This window comes from Oryzias latipes, chromosome 16 (genome assembly GCF_053564925.1).
Source record: "Oryzias latipes strain Hd-rR chromosome 16, Olatipes_Hd-rR_3.1".
Lineage (NCBI taxonomy): Eukaryota > Metazoa > Chordata > Actinopteri > Beloniformes > Adrianichthyidae > Oryzias > Oryzias latipes.
This window is the reverse complement of record NC_136252.1, coordinates 9,453,248-9,468,184: the sequence shown is the minus strand read 5'-3', so window position 1 is coordinate 9,468,184 and position 14,937 is coordinate 9,453,248. Positions and strand designations below refer to the sequence as shown.

Sequence of the window (14,937 nt, the reverse complement as noted above, 5' to 3'; positions counted from 1 at the left end):
TAAACCAAGGCTGATTTTGCAGAGGAGAGGTGAAATGGCATGGTTTTTGCAGCAGGTGGGTGTGTCTAGTCAGCAGGTGTGTTAATCAGGAGGACACAATGGCAAGCCTGTAGCTTTAAGCAGGAAAACCTTGAGATTGAGTGGCCAAGAGGCTTTGCTGGACACTGGCAAGTGCTTACGGCCACACCACTCTGGACCCGCCCGATCTCGTCCGATCTCGGAAGCCAAACAGGGTTGGGCCTGGTTAGTACCTGGATGGGAGACCGCTTGGGAATACCAGGTGCTGTAAGTTTTCCATCTTTTCCTCCCAACCAGCAGAGGGTGTTCTTCCAAAATCTGCTTCAAAGTTCACCTAAGGTTTTTTTTTTTTTTTTTTTAATAAACAACTTTTGCCTCATGTAAAGTAATCAGGTAGCTTCAGAGCAATCAGAATCAAGGTGTCAATGCATAACCTTTAGCCTAATTACACCCACCTGTTACAATGAGCAGATGTTAGCAGTGTTTCTGTTCAGACTTTGTGTGTGTTTAAACCAAGGCTGATTTTGCAGAGGAGAGGTGAAATGGCATGGTTTTTGCAGCAGGTGGGTGTGTCTAGTCAGCAGGTGTGTTAATCAGGAGGACACAATGGCAAGCCTGTAGCTTTAAGCAGGAAAACCTTGAGATTGAGTGGCCAAGAGGCTTTGCTGGACACTGGCAAGTGCTTACGGCCACACCACTCTGGACCCGCCCGATCTCGTCCGATCTCGGAAGCCAAACAGGGTTGGGCCTGGTTAGTACCTGGATGGGAGACCGCTTGGGAATACCAGGTGCTGTAAGTTTTCCATCTTTTCCTCCCAACCAGCAGAGGGTGTTCTTCCAAAATCTGCTTCAAAGTTCACCTAAGGTTTTTTTTTTTTTTTTTTTAATAAACAACTTTTGCCTCATGTAAAGTAATCAGGTAGCTTCAGAGCAATCAGAATCAAGGTGTCAATGCATAACCTTTAGCCTAATTACACCCACCTGTTACAATGAGCAGATGTTAGCAGTGTTTCTGTTCAGACTTTGTGTGTGTTTAAACCAAGGCTGATTTTGCAGAGGAGAGGTGAAATGGCATGGTTTTTGCAGCAGGTGGGTGTGTCTAGTCAGCAGGTGTGTTAATCAGGAGGACACAATGGCAAGCCTGTAGCTTTAAGCAGGAAAACCTTGAGATTGAGTGGCCAAGAGGCTTTGCTGGACACTGGCAAGTGCTTACGGCCACACCACTCTGGACCCGCCCGATCTCGTCCGATCTCGGAAGCCAAACAGGGTTGGGCCTGGTTAGTACCTGGATGGGAGACCGCTTGGGAATACCAGGTGCTGTAAGTTTTCCATCTTTTCCTCCCAACCAGCAGAGGGTGTTCTTCCAAAATCTGCTTCAAAGTTCACCTAAGGTTTTTTTTTTTTTTTTTTTAATAAACAACTTTTGCCTCATGTAAAGTAATCAGGTAGCTTCAGAGCAATCAGAATCAAGGTGTCAATGCATAACCTTTAGCCTAATTACACCCACCTGTTACAATGAGCAGATGTTAGCAGTGTTTCTGTTCAGACTTTGTGTGTGTTTAAACCAAGGCTGATTTTGCAGAGGAGAGGTGAAATGGCATGGTTTTTGCAGCAGGTGGGTGTGTCTAGTCAGCAGGTGTGTTAATCAGGAGGACACAATGGCAAGCCTGTAGCTTTAAGCAGGAAAACCTTGAGATTGAGTGGCCAAGAGGCTTTGCTGGACACTGGCAAGTGCTTACGGCCACACCACTCTGGACCCGCCCGATCTCGTCCGATCTCGGAAGCCAAACAGGGTTGGGCCTGGTTAGTACCTGGATGGGAGACCGCTTGGGAATACCAGGTGCTGTAAGTTTTCCATCTTTTCCTCCCAACCAGCAGAGGGTGTTCTTCCAAAATCTGCTTCAAAGTTCACCTAAGGTTTTTTCCTTTTTCTTTTTCTTTTTTTTTTTTTTTTTTTTTAATAAACAACTTTTGCCTCATGTAAAGTAATCAGGTAGCTTCAGAGCAATCAGAATCAAGGTGTCAATGCATAACCTTTAGCCTAATTACACCCACCTGTTACAATGAGCAGATGTTAGCAGTGTTTCTGTTCAGACTTTGTGTGTGTTTAAACCAAGGCTGATTTTGCAGAGGAGAGGTGAAATGGCATGGTTTTTGCAGCAGGTGGGTGTGTCTAGTCAGCAGGTGTGTTAATCAGGAGGACACAATGGCAAGCCTGTAGCTTTAAGCAGGAAAACCTTGAGATTGAGTGGCCAAGAGGCTTTGCTGGACACTGGCAAGTGCTTACGGCCACACCACTCTGGACCCGCCCGATCTCGTCCGATCTCGGAAGCCAAACAGGGTTGGGCCTGGTTAGTACCTGGATGGGAGACCGCTTGGGAATACCAGGTGCTGTAAGTTTTCCATCTTTTCCTCCCAACCAGCAGAGGGTGTTCTTCCAAAATCTGCTTCAAAGTTCACCTAAGGTTTTTTTTTTTTTTTTTTTAATAAACAACTTTTGCCTCATGTAAAGTAATCAGGTAGCTTCAGAGCAATCAGAATCAAGGTGTCAATGCATAACCTTTAGCCTAATTACACCCACCTGTTACAATGAGCAGATGTTAGCAGTGTTTCTGTTCAGACTTTGTGTGTGTTTAAACCAAGGCTGATTTTGCAGAGGAGAGGTGAAATGGCATGGTTTTTGCAGCAGGTGGGTGTGTCTAGTCAGCAGGTGTGTTAATCAGGAGGACACAATGGCAAGCCTGTAGCTTTAAGCAGGAAAACCTTGAGATTGAGTGGCCAAGAGGCTTTGCTGGACACTGGCAAGTGCTTACGGCCACACCACTCTGGACCCGCCCGATCTCGTCCGATCTCGGAAGCCAAACAGGGTTGGGCCTGGTTAGTACCTGGATGGGAGACCGCTTGGGAATACCAGGTGCTGTAAGTTTTCCATCTTTTCCTCCCAACCAGCAGAGGGTGTTCTTCCAAAATCTGCTTCAAAGTTCACCTAAGGTTTTTTTTTTTTTTTTTTTAATAAACAACTTTTGCCTCATGTAAAGTAATCAGGTAGCTTCAGAGCAATCAGAATCAAGGTGTCAATGCATAACCTTTAGCCTAATTACACCCACCTGTTACAATGAGCAGATGTTAGCAGTGTTTCTGTTCAGACTTTGTGTGTGTTTAAACCAAGGCTGATTTTGCAGAGGAGAGGTGAAATGGCATGGTTTTTGCAGCAGGTGGGTGTGTCTAGTCAGCAGGTGTGTTAATCAGGAGGACACAATGGCAAGCCTGTAGCTTTAAGCAGGAAAACCTTGAGATTGAGTGGCCAAGAGGCTTTGCTGGACACTGGCAAGTGCTTACGGCCACACCACTCTGGACCCGCCCGATCTCGTCCGATCTCGGAAGCCAAACAGGGTTGGGCCTGGTTAGTACCTGGATGGGAGACCGCTTGGGAATACCAGGTGCTGTAAGTTTTCCATCTTTTCCTCCCAACCAGCAGAGGGTGTTCTTCCAAAATCTGCTTCAAAGTTCACCTAAGGTTTTTTTTTTTTTTTTTTTAATAAACAACTTTTGCCTCATGTAAAGTAATCAGGTAGCTTCAGAGCAATCAGAATCAAGGTGTCAATGCATAACCTTTAGCCTAATTACACCCACCTGTTACAATGAGCAGATGTTAGCAGTGTTTCTGTTCAGACTTTGTGTGTGTTTAAACCAAGGCTGATTTTGCAGAGGAGAGGTGAAATGGCATGGTTTTTGCAGCAGGTGGGTGTGTCTAGTCAGCAGGTGTGTTAATCAGGAGGACACAATGGCAAGCCTGTAGCTTTAAGCAGGAAAACCTTGAGATTGAGTGGCCAAGAGGCTTTGCTGGACACTGGCAAGTGCTTACGGCCACACCACTCTGGACCCGCCCGATCTCGTCCGATCTCGGAAGCCAAACAGGGTTGGGCCTGGTTAGTACCTGGATGGGAGACCGCTTGGGAATACCAGGTGCTGTAAGTTTTCCATCTTTTCCTCCCAACCAGCAGAGGGTGTTCTTCCAAAATCTGCTTCAAAGTTCACCTAAGGTTTTTTTTTTTTTTTTTTTAATAAACAACTTTTGCCTCATGTAAAGTAATCAGGTAGCTTCAGAGCAATCAGAATCAAGGTGTCAATGCATAACCTTTAGCCTAATTACACCCACCTGTTACAATGAGCAGATGTTAGCAGTGTTTCTGTTCAGACTTTGTGTGTGTTTAAACCAAGGCTGATTTTGCAGAGGAGAGGTGAAATGGCATGGTTTTTGCAGCAGGTGGGTGTGTCTAGTCAGCAGGTGTGTTAATCAGGAGGACACAATGGCAAGCCTGTAGCTTTAAGCAGGAAAACCTTGAGATTGAGTGGCCAAGAGGCTTTGCTGGACACTGGCAAGTGCTTACGGCCACACCACTCTGGACCCGCCCGATCTCGTCCGATCTCGGAAGCCAAACAGGGTTGGGCCTGGTTAGTACCTGGATGGGAGACCGCTTGGGAATACCAGGTGCTGTAAGTTTTCCATCTTTTCCTCCCAACCAGCAGAGGGTGTTCTTCCAAAATCTGCTTCAAAGTTCACCTAAGGTTTTTTTTTTTTTTTTTTTAATAAACAACTTTTGCCTCATGTAAAGTAATCAGGTAGCTTCAGAGCAATCAGAATCAAGGTGTCAATGCATAACCTTTAGCCTAATTACACCCACCTGTTACAATGAGCAGATGTTAGCAGTGTTTCTGTTCAGACTTTGTGTGTGTTTAAACCAAGGCTGATTTTGCAGAGGAGAGGTGAAATGGCATGGTTTTTGCAGCAGGTGGGTGTGTCTAGTCAGCAGGTGTGTTAATCAGGAGGACACAATGGCAAGCCTGTAGCTTTAAGCAGGAAAACCTTGAGATTGAGTGGCCAAGAGGCTTTGCTGGACACTGGCAAGTGCTTACGGCCACACCACTCTGGACCCGCCCGATCTCGTCCGATCTCGGAAGCCAAACAGGGTTGGGCCTGGTTAGTACCTGGATGGGAGACCGCTTGGGAATACCAGGTGCTGTAAGTTTTCCATCTTTTCCTCCCAACCAGCAGAGGGTGTTCTTCCAAAATCTGCTTCAAAGTTCACCTAAGGTTTTTTTTTTTTTTTTTTTAATAAACAACTTTTGCCTCATGTAAAGTAATCAGGTAGCTTCAGAGCAATCAGAATCAAGGTGTCAATGCATAACCTTTAGCCTAATTACACCCACCTGTTACAATGAGCAGATGTTAGCAGTGTTTCTGTTCAGACTTTGTGTGTGTTTAAACCAAGGCTGATTTTGCAGAGGAGAGGTGAAATGGCATGGTTTTTGCAGCAGGTGGGTGTGTCTAGTCAGCAGGTGTGTTAATCAGGAGGACACAATGGCAAGCCTGTAGCTTTAAGCAGGAAAACCTTGAGATTGAGTGGCCAAGAGGCTTTGCTGGACACTGGCAAGTGCTTACGGCCACACCACTCTGGACCCGCCCGATCTCGTCCGATCTCAGAAGCCAAACAGGGTTGGGCCTGGTTAGTACCTGGATGGGAGACCGCTTGGGAATACCAGGTGCTGTAAGTTTTCCATCTTTTCCTCCCAACCAGCAGAGGGTGTTCTTCCAAAATCTGCTTCAAAGTTCACCTAAGGTTTTTTTTTTTTTTTTTTTAATAAACAACTTTTGCCTCATGTAAAGTAATCAGGTAGCTTCAGAGCAATCAGAATCAAGGTGTCAATGCATAACCTTTAGCCTAATTACACCCACCTGTTACAATGAGCAGATGTTAGCAGTGTTTCTGTTCAGACTTTGTGTGTGTTTAAACCAAGGCTGATTTTGCAGAGGAGAGGTGAAATGGCATGGTTTTTGCAGCAGGTGGGTGTGTCTAGTCAGCAGGTGTGTTAATCAGGAGGACACAATGGCAAGCCTGTAGCTTTAAGCAGGAAAACCTTGAGATTGAGTGGCCAAGAGGCTTTGCTGGACACTGGCAAGTGCTTACGGCCACACCACTCTGGACCCGCCCGATCTCGTCCGATCTCGGAAGCCAAACAGGGTTGGGCCTGGTTAGTACCTGGATGGGAGACCGCTTGGGAATACCAGGTGCTGTAAGTTTTCCATCTTTTCCTCCCAACCAGCAGAGGGTGTTCTTCCAAAATCTGCTTCAAAGTTCACCTAAGGTTTTTTTTTTTTTTTTTTTAATAAACAACTTTTGCCTCATGTAAAGTAATCAGGTAGCTTCAGAGCAATCAGAATCAAGGTGTCAATGCATAACCTTTAGCCTAATTACACCCACCTGTTACAATGAGCAGATGTTAGCAGTGTTTCTGTTCAGACTTTGTGTGTGTTTAAACCAAGGCTGATTTTGCAGAGGAGAGGTGAAATGGCATGGTTTTTGCAGCAGGTGGGTGTGTCTAGTCAGCAGGTGTGTTAATCAGGAGGACACAATGGCAAGCCTGTAGCTTTAAGCAGGAAAACCTTGAGATTGAGTGGCCAAGAGGCTTTGCTGGACACTGGCAAGTGCTTACGGCCACACCACTCTGGACCCGCCCGATCTCGTCCGATCTCGGAAGCCAAACAGGGTTGGGCCTGGTTAGTACCTGGATGGGAGACCGCTTGGGAATACCAGGTGCTGTAAGTTTTCCATCTTTTCCTCCCAACCAGCAGAGGGTGTTCTTCCAAAATCTGCTTCAAAGTTCACCTAAGGTTTTTTTTTTTTTTTTTTAATAAACAACTTTTGCCTCATGTAAAGTAATCAGGTAGCTTCAGAGCAATCAGAATCAAGGTGTCAATGCATAACCTTTAGCCTAATTACACCCACCTGTTACAATGAGCAGATGTTAGCAGTGTTTCTGTTCAGACTTTGTGTGTGTTTAAACCAAGGCTGATTTTGCAGAGGAGAGGTGAAATGGCATGGTTTTTGCAGCAGGTGGGTGTGTCTAGTCAGCAGGTGTGTTAATCAGGAGGACACAATGGCAAGCCTGTAGCTTTAAGCAGGAAAACCTTGAGATTGAGTGGCCAAGAGGCTTTGCTGGACACTGGCAAGTGCTTACGGCCACACCACTCTGGACCCGCCCGATCTCGTCCGATCTCGGAAGCCAAACAGGGTTGGGCCTGGTTAGTACCTGGATGGGAGACCGCTTGGGAATACCAGGTGCTGTAAGTTTTCCATCTTTTCCTCCCAACCAGCAGAGGGTGTTCTTCCAAAATCTGCTTCAAAGTTCACCTAAGGTTTTTTTTTTTTTTTTTTTAATAAACAACTTTTGCCTCATGTAAAGTAATCAGGTAGCTTCAGAGCAATCAGAATCAAGGTGTCAATGCATAACCTTTAGCCTAATTACACCCACCTGTTACAATGAGCAGATGTTAGCAGTGTTTCTGTTCAGACTTTGTGTGTGTTTAAACCAAGGCTGATTTTGCAGAGGAGAGGTGAAATGGCATGGTTTTTGCAGCAGGTGGGTGTGTCTAGTCAGCAGGTGTGTTAATCAGGAGGACACAATGGCAAGCCTGTAGCTTTAAGCAGGAAAACCTTGAGATTGAGTGGCCAAGAGGCTTTGCTGGACACTGGCAAGTGCTTACGGCCACACCACTCTGGACCCGCCCGATCTCGTCCGATCTCGGAAGCCAAACAGGGTTGGGCCTGGTTAGTACCTGGATGGGAGACCGCTTGGGAATACCAGGTGCTGTAAGTTTTCCATCTTTTCCTCCCAACCAGCAGAGGGTGTTCTTCCAAAATCTGCTTCAAAGTTCACCTAAGGTTTTTTTTTTTTTTTTTTAATAAACAACTTTTGCCTCATGTAAAGTAATCAGGTAGCTTCAGAGCAATCAGAATCAAGGTGTCAATGCATAACCTTTAGCCTAATTACACCCACCTGTTACAATGAGCAGATGTTAGCAGTGTTTCTGTTCAGACTTTGTGTGTGTTTAAACCAAGGCTGATTTTGCAGAGGAGAGGTGAAATGGCATGGTTTTTGCAGCAGGTGGGTGTGTCTAGTCAGCAGGTGTGTTAATCAGGAGGACACAATGGCAAGCCTGTAGCTTTAAGCAGGAAAACCTTGAGATTGAGTGGCCAAGAGGCTTTGCTGGACACTGGCAAGTGCTTACGGCCACACCACTCTGGACCCGCCCGATCTCGTCCGATCTCGGAAGCCAAACAGGGTTGGGCCTGGTTAGTACCTGGATGGGAGACCGCTTGGGAATACCAGGTGCTGTAAGTTTTCCATCTTTTCCTCCCAACCAGCAGAGGGTGTTCTTCCAAAATCTGCTTCAAAGTTCACCTAAGGTTTTTTTTTTTTTTTTTTTAATAAACAACTTTTGCCTCATGTAAAGTAATCAGGTAGCTTCAGAGCAATCAGAATCAAGGTGTCAATGCATAACCTTTAGCCTAATTACACCCACCTGTTACAATGAGCAGATGTTAGCAGTGTTTCTGTTCAGACTTTGTGTGTGTTTAAACCAAGGCTGATTTTGCAGAGGAGAGGTGAAATGGCATGGTTTTTGCAGCAGGTGGGTGTGTCTAGTCAGCAGGTGTGTTAATCAGGAGGACACAATGGCAAGCCTGTAGCTTTAAGCAGGAAAACCTTGAGATTGAGTGGCCAAGAGGCTTTGCTGGACACTGGCAAGTGCTTACGGCCACACCACTCTGGACCCGCCCGATCTCGTCCGATCTCGGAAGCCAAACAGGGTTGGGCCTGGTTAGTACCTGGATGGGAGACCGCTTGGGAATACCAGGTGCTGTAAGTTTTCCATCTTTTCCTCCCAACCAGCAGAGGGTGTTCTTCCAAAATCTGCTTCAAAGTTCACCTAAGGTTTTTTTTTTTTTTTTTTTAATAAACAACTTTTGCCTCATGTAAAGTAATCAGGTAGCTTCAGAGCAATCAGAATCAAGGTGTCAATGCATAACCTTTAGCCTAATTACACCCACCTGTTACAATGAGCAGATGTTAGCAGTGTTTCTGTTCAGACTTTGTGTGTGTTTAAACCAAGGCTGATTTTGCAGAGGAGAGGTGAAATGGCATGGTTTTTGCAGCAGGTGGGTGTGTCTAGTCAGCAGGTGTGTTAATCAGGAGGACACAATGGCAAGCCTGTAGCTTTAAGCAGGAAAACCTTGAGATTGAGTGGCCAAGAGGCTTTGCTGGACACTGGCAAGTGCTTACGGCCACACCACTCTGGACCCGCCCGATCTCGTCCGATCTCGGAAGCCAAACAGGGTTGGGCCTGGTTAGTACCTGGATGGGAGACCGCTTGGGAATACCAGGTGCTGTAAGTTTTCCATCTTTTCCTCCCAACCAGCAGAGGGTGTTCTTCCAAAATCTGCTTCAAAGTTCACCTAAGGTTTTTTCCTTTTTCTTTTTCTTTTTTTTTTTTTTTTTTTTTAATAAACAACTTTTGCCTCATGTAAAGTAATCAGGTAGCTTCAGAGCAATCAGAATCAAGGTGTCAATGCATAACCTTTAGCCTAATTACACCCACCTGTTACAATGAGCAGATGTTAGCAGTGTTTCTGTTCAGACTTTGTGTGTGTTTAAACCAAGGCTGATTTTGCAGAGGAGAGGTGAAATGGCATGGTTTTTGCAGCAGGTGGGTGTGTCTAGTCAGCAGGTGTGTTAATCAGGAGGACACAATGGCAAGCCTGTAGCTTTAAGCAGGAAAACCTTGAGATTGAGTGGCCAAGAGGCTTTGCTGGACACTGGCAAGTGCTTACGGCCACACCACTCTGGACCCGCCCGATCTCGTCCGATCTCGGAAGCCAAACAGGGTTGGGCCTGGTTAGTACCTGGATGGGAGACCGCTTGGGAATACCAGGTGCTGTAAGTTTTCCATCTTTTCCTCCCAACCAGCAGAGGGTGTTCTTCCAAAATCTGCTTCAAAGTTCACCTAAGGTTTTTTTTTTTTTTTTTTTTAATAAACAACTTTTGCCTCATGTAAAGTAATCAGGTAGCTTCAGAGCAATCAGAATCAAGGTGTCAATGCATAACCTTTAGCCTAATTACACCCACCTGTTACAATGAGCAGATGTTAGCAGTGTTTCTGTTCAGACTTTGTGTGTGTTTAAACCAAGGCTGATTTTGCAGAGGAGAGGTGAAATGGCATGGTTTTTGCAGCAGGTGGGTGTGTCTAGTCAGCAGGTGTGTTAATCAGGAGGACACAATGGCAAGCCTGTAGCTTTAAGCAGGAAAACCTTGAGATTGAGTGGCCAAGAGGCTTTGCTGGACACTGGCAAGTGCTTACGGCCACACCACTCTGGACCCGCCCGATCTCGTCCGATCTCGGAAGCCAAACAGGGTTGGGCCTGGTTAGTACCTGGATGGGAGACCGCTTGGGAATACCAGGTGCTGTAAGTTTTCCATCTTTTCCTCCCAACCAGCAGAGGGTGTTCTTCCAAAATCTGCTTCAAAGTTCACCTAAGGTTTTTTTTTTTTTTTTTTTAATAAACAACTTTTGCCTCATGTAAAGTAATCAGGTAGCTTCAGAGCAATCAGAATCAAGGTGTCAATGCATAACCTTTAGCCTAATTACACCCACCTGTTACAATGAGCAGATGTTAGCAGTGTTTCTGTTCAGACTTTGTGTGTGTTTAAACCAAGGCTGATTTTGCAGAGGAGAGGTGAAATGGCATGGTTTTTGCAGCAGGTGGGTGTGTCTAGTCAGCAGGTGTGTTAATCAGGAGGACACAATGGCAAGCCTGTAGCTTTAAGCAGGAAAACCTTGAGATTGAGTGGCCAAGAGGCTTTGCTGGACACTGGCAAGTGCTTACGGCCACACCACTCTGGACCCGCCCGATCTCGTCCGATCTCGGAAGCCAAACAGGGTTGGGCCTGGTTAGTACCTGGATGGGAGACCGCTTGGGAATACCAGGTGCTGTAAGTTTTCCATCTTTTCCTCCCAACCAGCAGAGGGTGTTCTTCCAAAATCTGCTTCAAAGTTCACCTAAGGTTTTTTTTTTTTTTTTTTTAATAAACAACTTTTGCCTCATGTAAAGTAATCAGGTAGCTTCAGAGCAATCAGAATCAAGGTGTCAATGCATAACCTTTAGCCTAATTACACCCACCTGTTACAATGAGCAGATGTTAGCAGTGTTTCTGTTCAGACTTTGTGTGTGTTTAAACCAAGGCTGATTTTGCAGAGGAGAGGTGAAATGGCATGGTTTTTGCAGCAGGTGGGTGTGTCTAGTCAGCAGGTGTGTTAATCAGGAGGACACAATGGCAAGCCTGTAGCTTTAAGCAGGAAAACCTTGAGATTGAGTGGCCAAGAGGCTTTGCTGGACACTGGCAAGTGCTTACGGCCACACCACTCTGGACCCGCCCGATCTCGTCCGATCTCGGAAGCCAAACAGGGTTGGGCCTGGTTAGTACCTGGATGGGAGACCGCTTGGGAATACCAGGTGCTGTAAGTTTTCCATCTTTTCCTCCCAACCAGCAGAGGGTGTTCTTCCAAAATCTGCTTCAAAGTTCACCTAAGGTTTTTTTTTTTTTTTTTTTAATAAACAACTTTTGCCTCATGTAAAGTAATCAGGTAGCTTCAGAGCAATCAGAATCAAGGTGTCAATGCATAACCTTTAGCCTAATTACACCCACCTGTTACAATGAGCAGATGTTAGCAGTGTTTCTGTTCAGACTTTGTGTGTGTTTAAACCAAGGCTGATTTTGCAGAGGAGAGGTGAAATGGCATGGTTTTTGCAGCAGGTGGGTGTGTCTAGTCAGCAGGTGTGTTAATCAGGAGGACACAATGGCAAGCCTGTAGCTTTAAGCAGGAAAACCTTGAGATTGAGTGGCCAAGAGGCTTTGCTGGACACTGGCAAGTGCTTACGGCCACACCACTCTGGACCCGCCCGATCTCGTCCGATCTCGGAAGCCAAACAGGGTTGGGCCTGGTTAGTACCTGGATGGGAGACCGCTTGGGAATACCAGGTGCTGTAAGTTTTCCATCTTTTCCTCCCAACCAGCAGAGGGTGTTCTTCCAAAATCTGCTTCAAAGTTCACCTAAGGTTTTTTTTTTTTTTTTTTTAATAAACAACTTTTGCCTCATGTAAAGTAATCAGGTAGCTTCAGAGCAATCAGAATCAAGGTGTCAATGCATAACCTTTAGCCTAATTACACCCACCTGTTACAATGAGCAGATGTTAGCAGTGTTTCTGTTCAGACTTTGTGTGTGTTTAAACCAAGGCTGATTTTGCAGAGGAGAGGTGAAATGGCATGGTTTTTGCAGCAGGTGGGTGTGTCTAGTCAGCAGGTGTGTTAATCAGGAGGACACAATGGCAAGCCTGTAGCTTTAAGCAGGAAAACCTTGAGATTGAGTGGCCAAGAGGCTTTGCTGGACACTGGCAAGTGCTTACGGCCACACCACTCTGGACCCGCCCGATCTCGTCCGATCTCGGAAGCCAAACAGGGTTGGGCCTGGTTAGTACCTGGATGGGAGACCGCTTGGGAATACCAGGTGCTGTAAGTTTTCCATCTTTTCCTCCCAACCAGCAGAGGGTGTTCTTCCAAAATCTGCTTCAAAGTTCACCTAAGGTTTTTTTTTTTTTTTTTTTAATAAACAACTTTTGCCTCATGTAAAGTAATCAGGTAGCTTCAGAGCAATCAGAATCAAGGTGTCAATGCATAACCTTTAGCCTAATTACACCCACCTGTTACAATGAGCAGATGTTAGCAGTGTTTCTGTTCAGACTTTGTGTGTGTTTAAACCAAGGCTGATTTTGCAGAGGAGAGGTGAAATGGCATGGTTTTTGCAGCAGGTGGGTGTGTCTAGTCAGCAGGTGTGTTAATCAGGAGGACACAATGGCAAGCCTGTAGCTTTAAGCAGGAAAACCTTGAGATTGAGTGGCCAAGAGGCTTTGCTGGACACTGGCAAGTGCTTACGGCCACACCACTCTGGACCCGCCCGATCTCGTCCGATCTCGGAAGCCAAACAGGGTTGGGCCTGGTTAGTACCTGGATGGGAGACCGCTTGGGAATACCAGGTGCTGTAAGTTTTCCATCTTTTCCTCCCAACCAGCAGAGGGTGTTCTTCCAAAATCTGCTTCAAAGTTCACCTAAGGTTTTTTTTTTTTTTTTTTTAATAAACAACTTTTGCCTCATGTAAAGTAATCAGGTAGCTTCAGAGCAATCAGAATCAAGGTGTCAATGCATAACCTTTAGCCTAATTACACCCACCTGTTACAATGAGCAGATGTTAGCAGTGTTTCTGTTCAGACTTTGTGTGTGTTTAAACCAAGGCTGATTTTGCAGAGGAGAGGTGAAATGGCATGGTTTTTGCAGCAGGTGGGTGTGTCTAGTCAGCAGGTGTGTTAATCAGGAGGACACAATGGCAAGCCTGTAGCTTTAAGCAGGAAAACCTTGAGATTGAGTGGCCAAGAGGCTTTGCTGGACACTGGCAAGTGCTTACGGCCACACCACTCTGGACCCGCCCGATCTCGTCCGATCTCGGAAGCCAAACAGGGTTGGGCCTGGTTAGTACCTGGATGGGAGACCGCTTGGGAATACCAGGTGCTGTAAGTTTTCCATCTTTTCCTCCCAACCAGCAGAGGGTGTTCTTCCAAAATCTGCTTCAAAGTTCACCTAAGGTTTTTTTTTTTTTTTTTTTAATAAACAACTTTTGCCTCATGTAAAGTAATCAGGTAGCTTCAGAGCAATCAGAATCAAGGTGTCAATGCATAACCTTTAGCCTAATTACACCCACCTGTTACAATGAGCAGATGTTAGCAGTGTTTCTGTTCAGACTTTGTGTGTGTTTAAACCAAGGCTGATTTTGCAGAGGAGAGGTGAAATGGCATGGTTTTTGCAGCAGGTGGGTGTGTCTAGTCAGCAGGTGTGTTAATCAGGAGGACACAATGGCAAGCCTGTAGCTTTAAGCAGGAAAACCTTGAGATTGAGTGGCCAAGAGGCTTTGCTGGACACTGGCAAGTGCTTACGGCCACACCACTCTGGACCCGCCCGATCTCGTCCGATCTCGGAAGCCAAACAGGGTTGGGCCTGGTTAGTACCTGGATGGGAGACCGCTTGGGAATACCAGGTGCTGTAAGTTTTCCATCTTTTCCTCCCAACCAGCAGAGGGTGTTCTTCCAAAATCTGCTTCAAAGTTCACCTAAGGTTTTTTTTTTTTTTTTTTTAATAAACAACTTTTGCCTCATGTAAAGTAATCAGGTAGCTTCAGAGCAATCAGAATCAAGGTGTCAATGCATAACCTTTAGCCTAATTACACCCACCTGTTACAATGAGCAGATGTTAGCAGTGTTTCTGTTCAGACTTTGTGTGTGTTTAAACCAAGGCTGATTTTGCAGAGGAGAGGTGAAATGGCATGGTTTTTGCAGCAGGTGGGTGTGTCTAGTCAGCAGGTGTGTTAATCAGGAGGACACAATGGCAAGCCTGTAGCTTTAAGCAGGAAAACCTTGAGATTGAGTGGCCAAGAGGCTTTGCTGGACACTGGCAAGTGCTTACGGCCACACCACTCTGGACCCGCCCGATCTCGTCCGATCTCGGAAGCCAAACAGGGTTGGGCCTGGTTAGTACCTGGATGGGAGACCGCTTGGGAATACCAGGTGCTGTAAGTTTTCCATCTTTTCCTCCCAACCAGCAGAGGGTGTTCTTCCAAAATCTGCTTCAAAGTTCACCTAAGGTTTTTTTTTTTTTTTTTTTAATAAACAACTTTTGCCTCATGTAAAGTAATCAGGTAGCTTCAGAGCAATCAGAATCAAGGTGTCAATGCATAACCTTTAGCCTAATTACACCCACCTGTTACAATGAGCAGATGTTAGCAGTGTTTCTGTTCAGACTTTGTGTGTGTTTAAACCAAGGCTGATTTTGCAGAGGAGAGGTGAAATGGCATGGTTTTTGCAGCAGGTGGGTGTGTCTAGTCAGCAGGTGTGTTAATCAGGAGGACACAATGGCAAGCCTGTAGCTTTAAGCAGGAAAACCTTGAGATTGAGTGGCCAAGAGGCTTTGCTGGACACT

At 45.8% G+C, this 14,937-nt stretch overlaps 1 protein-coding gene and 28 non-coding genes across 29 annotated transcripts in view; all 29 read left to right on the top strand.

Moving 5' to 3' along the window:
• LOC144984559 (uncharacterized) overlaps window positions 1-14,937 on the top strand; it is a 402,969-nt gene that overhangs the window by 93,063 nt on the left and 294,969 nt on the right. The window lies entirely within an intron of this gene.
• LOC144985781 (5S ribosomal RNA) lies at window positions 174-292 on the top strand. Its single transcript, XR_013649611.1, has one exon. It is a non-coding gene; the product is annotated as a 5S ribosomal RNA (ribosomal RNA).
• On the top strand, window positions 700-818 carry LOC144985780 (5S ribosomal RNA). The gene has a single exon (XR_013649610.1). It is a non-coding gene; the product is annotated as a 5S ribosomal RNA (ribosomal RNA).
• Window positions 1,226-1,344, top strand: LOC144985779 (5S ribosomal RNA). The gene has a single exon (XR_013649609.1). It is a non-coding gene; the product is annotated as a 5S ribosomal RNA (ribosomal RNA).
• Window positions 1,752-1,870, top strand: LOC144985778 (5S ribosomal RNA). The gene has a single exon (XR_013649608.1). It is a non-coding gene; the product is annotated as a 5S ribosomal RNA (ribosomal RNA).
• On the top strand, window positions 2,300-2,418 carry LOC144985777 (5S ribosomal RNA). The gene has a single exon (XR_013649607.1). It is a non-coding gene; the product is annotated as a 5S ribosomal RNA (ribosomal RNA).
• On the top strand, window positions 2,826-2,944 carry LOC144985776 (5S ribosomal RNA). Its single transcript, XR_013649606.1, has one exon. It is a non-coding gene; the product is annotated as a 5S ribosomal RNA (ribosomal RNA).
• LOC144985775 (5S ribosomal RNA) lies at window positions 3,352-3,470 on the top strand. The gene has a single exon (XR_013649605.1). It is a non-coding gene; the product is annotated as a 5S ribosomal RNA (ribosomal RNA).
• Window positions 3,878-3,996, top strand: LOC144985773 (5S ribosomal RNA). Its single transcript, XR_013649603.1, has one exon. It is a non-coding gene; the product is annotated as a 5S ribosomal RNA (ribosomal RNA).
• Window positions 4,404-4,522, top strand: LOC144985772 (5S ribosomal RNA). The gene has a single exon (XR_013649602.1). It is a non-coding gene; the product is annotated as a 5S ribosomal RNA (ribosomal RNA).
• LOC144985771 (5S ribosomal RNA) lies at window positions 4,930-5,048 on the top strand. Its single transcript, XR_013649601.1, has one exon. It is a non-coding gene; the product is annotated as a 5S ribosomal RNA (ribosomal RNA).
• Window positions 5,456-5,574, top strand: LOC144986224 (5S ribosomal RNA). Its single transcript, XR_013650054.1, has one exon. It is a non-coding gene; the product is annotated as a 5S ribosomal RNA (ribosomal RNA).
• On the top strand, window positions 5,982-6,100 carry LOC144985770 (5S ribosomal RNA). The gene has a single exon (XR_013649600.1). It is a non-coding gene; the product is annotated as a 5S ribosomal RNA (ribosomal RNA).
• On the top strand, window positions 6,508-6,626 carry LOC144985769 (5S ribosomal RNA). Its single transcript, XR_013649599.1, has one exon. It is a non-coding gene; the product is annotated as a 5S ribosomal RNA (ribosomal RNA).
• Window positions 7,033-7,151, top strand: LOC144985767 (5S ribosomal RNA). The gene has a single exon (XR_013649597.1). It is a non-coding gene; the product is annotated as a 5S ribosomal RNA (ribosomal RNA).
• On the top strand, window positions 7,559-7,677 carry LOC144985766 (5S ribosomal RNA). The gene has a single exon (XR_013649596.1). It is a non-coding gene; the product is annotated as a 5S ribosomal RNA (ribosomal RNA).
• Window positions 8,084-8,202, top strand: LOC144985765 (5S ribosomal RNA). The gene has a single exon (XR_013649595.1). It is a non-coding gene; the product is annotated as a 5S ribosomal RNA (ribosomal RNA).
• Window positions 8,610-8,728, top strand: LOC144985764 (5S ribosomal RNA). The gene has a single exon (XR_013649594.1). It is a non-coding gene; the product is annotated as a 5S ribosomal RNA (ribosomal RNA).
• LOC144985763 (5S ribosomal RNA) lies at window positions 9,136-9,254 on the top strand. The gene has a single exon (XR_013649593.1). It is a non-coding gene; the product is annotated as a 5S ribosomal RNA (ribosomal RNA).
• On the top strand, window positions 9,684-9,802 carry LOC144985761 (5S ribosomal RNA). Its single transcript, XR_013649591.1, has one exon. It is a non-coding gene; the product is annotated as a 5S ribosomal RNA (ribosomal RNA).
• LOC144985760 (5S ribosomal RNA) lies at window positions 10,211-10,329 on the top strand. Its single transcript, XR_013649590.1, has one exon. It is a non-coding gene; the product is annotated as a 5S ribosomal RNA (ribosomal RNA).
• On the top strand, window positions 10,737-10,855 carry LOC144985759 (5S ribosomal RNA). The gene has a single exon (XR_013649589.1). It is a non-coding gene; the product is annotated as a 5S ribosomal RNA (ribosomal RNA).
• Window positions 11,263-11,381, top strand: LOC144985758 (5S ribosomal RNA). The gene has a single exon (XR_013649588.1). It is a non-coding gene; the product is annotated as a 5S ribosomal RNA (ribosomal RNA).
• Window positions 11,789-11,907, top strand: LOC144985757 (5S ribosomal RNA). Its single transcript, XR_013649587.1, has one exon. It is a non-coding gene; the product is annotated as a 5S ribosomal RNA (ribosomal RNA).
• LOC144985756 (5S ribosomal RNA) lies at window positions 12,315-12,433 on the top strand. The gene has a single exon (XR_013649586.1). It is a non-coding gene; the product is annotated as a 5S ribosomal RNA (ribosomal RNA).
• On the top strand, window positions 12,841-12,959 carry LOC144985755 (5S ribosomal RNA). The gene has a single exon (XR_013649585.1). It is a non-coding gene; the product is annotated as a 5S ribosomal RNA (ribosomal RNA).
• On the top strand, window positions 13,367-13,485 carry LOC144985754 (5S ribosomal RNA). The gene has a single exon (XR_013649584.1). It is a non-coding gene; the product is annotated as a 5S ribosomal RNA (ribosomal RNA).
• Window positions 13,893-14,011, top strand: LOC144985752 (5S ribosomal RNA). The gene has a single exon (XR_013649583.1). It is a non-coding gene; the product is annotated as a 5S ribosomal RNA (ribosomal RNA).
• Window positions 14,419-14,537, top strand: LOC144985751 (5S ribosomal RNA). The gene has a single exon (XR_013649582.1). It is a non-coding gene; the product is annotated as a 5S ribosomal RNA (ribosomal RNA).